Source organism: Oncorhynchus kisutch, linkage group LG9, assembly GCF_002021735.2.
Source record: "Oncorhynchus kisutch isolate 150728-3 linkage group LG9, Okis_V2, whole genome shotgun sequence".
NCBI classification, from domain to species: domain Eukaryota; kingdom Metazoa; phylum Chordata; class Actinopteri; order Salmoniformes; family Salmonidae; genus Oncorhynchus; species Oncorhynchus kisutch.
Genome location: NC_034182.2, coordinates 46,563,046 through 46,569,045, shown reverse-complemented (window position 1 = coordinate 46,569,045; position 6,000 = coordinate 46,563,046). Strand labels below are relative to the sequence as shown.

Sequence of the window (6,000 nt, the reverse complement as noted above, 5' to 3'; positions counted from 1 at the left end):
GCCACAATGATCTCCGCCACGGCACAGCCCAAGGGGGGGGGGGCGCCAACCCAGACGGAAGATCACATCATGACTCAACCTACTCAAGTGACGCACCCCTCCTAGGGACAGCATGAAAGAGCACCAGTAAGCCAGTGACTCAGCCCCTGTAATAGGGTTAGAGGCAGAGAATCCCTGTGGAAAGAGGGGAACCGGCCAGGCAGAGACAGCAAGGGCGGTTCGTTGCTCCAGAGCCTTTCCGTTCACCTTCACACTCCTGGGCCAGACTACACTCAATCATATGACCCACTGAAGAGATGAGTCTTCAATAAAGACTTAAAGGTTGAAACGAGTTTCCATCTCTCACATGGGTAGGCAGACCATTCCATAAAAACTGTTGGCGCAATTATTAGAAAATGGAAGAAGTTCAAGATGACTGTCAATGACCCTCGGTCTGGGGCTCCATGCAAGATCTCACCTCGTGGGCATCAATGATCATGAGGAAGGTGAGGGATCAGCCCAGAACTACATGACAGGACCTGGTCAATGACCTGAAGAGAGCTGGGACCCCAGTCTCAAAAGAACCATTAGTAACACACTAATGGTCCCCCTGCTCAAGCCAGCGCATGTCCAGACCCATCTGAAGTTGCCAATGACCATCTGGATGATCCAGAGGAGGAATGGGAGAAGGTCATGTGGACTGATGAAACAAAAATAGAGCTTTTTGGTCTAAACTCCACTCGCCGTGTTTGGTGGAAAAGAAGGATGAGTACAACCCCAAGAATACCATCCCAACCATGAAGCTTGGAGGTGGAAACATCATTCTTTGGGGATGCTTTTCTGCAAAGGGGACAGGACGACTGCACCGTATTGAGGGGAGGATGGATGGGGCCATCTCAAGTCCTGGAGTGGCCTGAATCCAATAGAACATCTTTGGAGGGAGCTGAAAGTCCGTATTGCCCAGCGACAGACCCGAAACCTGAAGGATCTGGAGAAGGTCTGCATGAGGAGTGGGCCAAAATCCCTGCTGCAGTGTGTGCAAACCTGGTCAAGAACTACAGGAACGTATGATCTCTGTAATTGCAAAACAAAGTTTTCTGTACCAAATTTAAGTTCTGCTTTTCTGATGTATCAAATACTTATGTCATGCAATAAAATGCTAATTAGATTCCGTCTCTCACAGTTGAAGCGTGCCTATGATAACAATTACAGACCTCTACATGCTTTGTAAGTAGGAAGACCTGCAAAATCGGCAGTGTATCAAATACTTGTTTTCCACACTGTCTGTACGGCAGGACCAAATCAGAGAGATAGGTAGGAGCAAGCCCATGTAATGCTTTGTAGATTAGCAGTAAAACCTTGAAATCAGCCCTTGCCTTGACAGGAAGCCAGTGTAGGAAGGCTAGCACTGGAGTAATATGATCGCATTTTTTGGTTCTAGTCAGGATTCTATCAGCCATATTTAGCACTAACTGAAGTTTATTTAGTGCTTTTTTCCGGGTAGCCGGAAAGTAGAGCATTGCAGTAGTCTAACCTAGAAGTGACAAAAGCATGGATTAATTTTTCTGCATCATTTTTGGACGGAAAGTTTCAGATTTTTGCAATGTTACATAGATGGAAAAAAGCTGTCCTTGAAACAGTCTTGATAAGTTCGTCAAAAGATGCTCTCCTCAGTTATTCCCCATTCAGTGAAGATAAAACCAGACACAGAACACGTGTTGCTACCTGGGTAGAAGGCCCATCGGGCAGGAAGATTAGATATAGGCAGTCAGAGAAGCTTCCTAGGTGAAAACCTTATAAAGGGCTTGAAGCTCCCAGTAATCAGACAAGAGACTCTTCACACGTTTGGCTCCAGCAACATCCCTGAACCCCGCGTTGGAGCTTGAAAGGTACAGCAAACTGAGAAGAGTCACCGCCTGGATAAAGGGATTTATAGCCAGTGTTCGTACAAACATAAAGATGCTGACTGATGACGAACTGTTCGAGGCAGAAAAGTACTGGATCAAGGTAACACAACAACAGTCAGGCGACCAAACTATTGAAGGCAGGAAAAAGCCTAAAACAACGACTGTAAAATCAGAGAACTGCAACTGTTCCTGGACAAACACCAACTACTCATGTTGGAGGAAACCTCTTGATGTTCTTCTCAGCTAGAGCGAGCAACCTGATAGGACGGATTCTGGGAAAGACTGGACAGGTCAGTGAAAACAACAGGTTCTCAGGAAAGCTTCGCTCATCTATGAAGATGCACAGTCCTGTAAGGCATTGAAGCGATCATAAAGTCTCTGACCTTCATGCACAATGAAGTGGATGAACCACAACCTCTGACCCCAGCACACTTCCTGGGGGGTAAAACACTAACCTCTTTGCCTCCAAAGCCATTTCTGGCTGACAGTCAGCACCCAACGCTCAACAAGGGGAAATGACACGCAGATGGAAGTAGAGGCAGAGACAATGTGAACAGCTTCTGGAACAGTTGGCGAAGAGTCTACTTGCTGGATCTAAAGTCAGCACACCGCTGTGACACCCACCACTGAAAGCGGGTGACGTCATCGAGAAGATACAACACCCAGACAAACCTGGGAAACTAGGGAAGCTTAAGGAACTGTTTCCAGGCCGATATGGCCTAGTTAGGTCATGTTCAGTTCGTATTGCTTCAGGGACTTTGTTCAGGAGATTATTATTCAGCTGCTTAGAGGTTTATATTGACACAGTTAATGAGTTAATTACAGTTAATTCATTGAGGTTTTTCTAGTTATTTACATGAACAAGAATAATTGTATTAGAGTTCATGTGATGGAGATTGAGAGAACTATATTTCTATTGAATTGGTTAGTATTGGATTTGATTATTGACTGCAAGTACCAGAATGCCTTGCGACAGGAAGTAAGAAAATTAAAACGTGCCAGCTGTGTTAGAAGTGAACTTTTACAGTACGGCAACTGTTCCGCCCACAACCGCAAGGCTCTCCAGAGGGTAGTGAGGTCTGCATAACGCATCACCGGGGACAAACTACCTGCCCTCCAGGACACCTACACACACCCGATGTCACAGGAAGGCCATAAAGATCATCAAGGACAACAACCACCCGAGCCACTGCCTGTTCACCCCACTATCATCCAAAGGCGAGGTCAGTACAGGTGCATCAAAGCTGGGACCGAGAGACTGAAAAACAGCTTCTATCTCAAGGCCATCAGACTGTTAAACAGCTTCTATCTCAGGCCATCAGACTGTTAAACAGCTTCTATCTCAAGGCCATCAGACTGTTAAACAGCTTCTATCTCAAGGCCCTCAGACTGTTAAACAGCTTCTATCTCAAGGCCATCAGACTGTTAAACAGCTTCTATCTCAAGGCCATCAGACTGTTAAACAGCTTCTATCTCAAGGCCATCAGACTGTTAAACAGCTTCTATCTCAAGGCCATCAGACTGTTAAACAGCTTCTATCTCAAGGCCATCAGACTGTTAAACAGCTTCTATCTCAAGGCCATCAGAGACTGTTAAACAGCTTCTATCTCAAGGCCATCAGACTGTTAAACAGCTTCTATCTCAAGGCCATCAGACTGTTAAACAGCTTCTATCTCAAGGCCATCAGACTGTTAACAGCTTCTATCTCAAGGCATCAGACTGTTAAACAGCTTCTATCTCAAGGCCATCAGACTGTTAAACACAGCTTCTATCTCAAGGCCATCAGACTGTTAAACAGCCACCACTAACATTGAGTGGCTGCTGCCAACCTACTGACTCAACTCCAGCCACTTTAATAAATTGAAGAAGTGGATTGAATAAATCATTAGTCACTTTAAATACACCACTTTAATAATGTTTACATATCCTACATTACTCATCTCATATGTATATATACTGTATTCTATACCATCTCTACTGCATCTTGTCTAATGCGCACGGCCATCACTCATCCATATATTTATATGTACATATTCTCATTCACCCCTTTAAATGTGTGTGTATTAGGTAGTTGTTGGGGAATTGTTAGATTACTTGTTAGATATTACTGCAAGATATTACTGCTTGTGCTTCTAGATATTACTAACCATGCTAACCATGTGACCAATAACATCTGCTAACCATGTGACCAATAACATCTGCTAACCATGTGACCAATAACATCTGCTAACCATGTGACCAATAACATCTGCTAACCATGTGACCAATAACATCTGCTAACCATGTGACCAATAACATCTGCTAACCATGTGACCAATAACATCTGCTAACCATGTGACCAATAACATCTGCTAACCATGTGACCAATAACATCTGCTAACCATGTGACCAATAACATCTGCTAACCATGTGACCAATAACATCTGCTAACCATGTGACCAATAACATCTGCTAACCATGTGACCAATAACATCTGCTAACCATGTGACCAATAACATCTGCTAACCATGTGACCAATAACATCTGCTAACCATGTGACTAATAAAATGTGATTTGATAAAGTGATTATCCTGGTATGTATAACCAGGTGTATGTTTGATAGTGATTAGCATTATTAGCGACTTTCTTTCATTGTTTTGTAGAAATCTACAGTAGTAAAACGTAACGTGAACAAAGTATTAATTACCAGAAAAGAAGCGTTCATCTTATAACCGACGTCTGGAGTACTTTGAAGAAAGCTTTTGCTGTGCTTTTGACACCGTGTAGAGTCCTGAGGCTGTTCAGAGGGCAAAAGGGAGTGGCTACGAGGAAGGTGTTCCTAATGTTTTGTACACTCAGTGTATCGTTCAACAGTCAATAACATCAGTGTAACGGTATTCGTCGTCTGAAGATGAGGAAGAGGAATCATCGGACCAAAGCGCAGCTTTATTATAACAAAGAGAATACTGAAACAGTCCTGTAAGGTACTAAACAGAAATTAACTCAGGTGGGAAAAGCTGCCTAAGTATAATTCCCAATCAGAGACAACGATAGACAGCTGTCCCTGATTGAGAACCATACCCGGCCAAACATAAAGAAATGGAAAACATAGAAACACAGAACAGAATGCCCACCCAAATCACACCCTGACCAAACCAACTAGAGACATAAAAAAGGCTCTCTAAGGTCAGGGCTCTAGAGACAGGTTGTTGTATAGCTCTCTGAATATGTTACCATTAACCCTAGTTAGATTACAGAAGTGTGTGTGTGTGTTGGTGTGGTGTATATGTGTCAGAGAGATACCCCCTCCCCAGATACTCTTTAGTCAGCCATGCATGAGCTCGTTACCACGACAACGTGGTTGTTAGGGTCCCACAACAGAGCCTGACGATCCATCTCTCTCTCTCTCTCTCGCTGCCTCTCTCCCTTTCTCTCCTTCTCTCTCCCTAATAAACATGTTGCTACTTCGTCATTAGCTTTAGTAGCTTGTTAAACTGCCAGTGAAAACACATCCCATAATATTATATAACATATGATATAGCCTGCTTCTCAAATGGCACCCTATTCCCTATATAGTGCACTACTTTTGACCAGGGCCTATAAGAAATCGGGGTAGGGAGGAGAGGGACATAGAGAGGTAAGATGAGGGAGATGATGGAAGAGAGGATGAAGAAAGAGATATACAGGAAGGAAGTTATTTGGGGAAGGGATAAGAGGAAAGATAGGTTTTGGAAGAAAGGTTGTGACTCACAGAGGATATGATGGAGGTAGAGGAGAAGAATGTATAGAAGAAGAGGTTGGAAGAGGGAGTGATTCAGAAAGAGAGAAAGAGAGAGGGAGTGATTCAGAAAGAATAAAGAGAGAGGGAGAGATTCAGAAGAGAGAAAGAGAGAGGGAGGGAGTGATTCAGAAAAGAAAGAGAGAGGGAGGGTTTACTCAGAAGTGACTCAGAAAGAAGAAAGAGAAGGGAGGGAGTGATTCAGAAAGAGAAAAGAGAGAGGGAGGAGTGATTCAGAAAGAGAGAAAGAGAGAGGGAGGAGTGATCAGAAGAGAGAAAGAGAGAGGGAGTGACTCAGAAAGAGAGAGGAGGGAGTGACTCAGAAAAGATTAGATAGAGGGAGGGAGTGACTAAAAG

The 6,000-nt window shown here is 43.8% G+C and overlaps 1 protein-coding gene across 1 annotated transcript in view; it reads left to right on the top strand.

Annotated features, from left to right (window-relative positions):
- The window catches only part of LOC109885371 (short transient receptor potential channel 5-like), a 147,615-nt gene that overhangs the window by 306 nt on the left and 141,309 nt on the right, over positions 1–6,000 (top strand).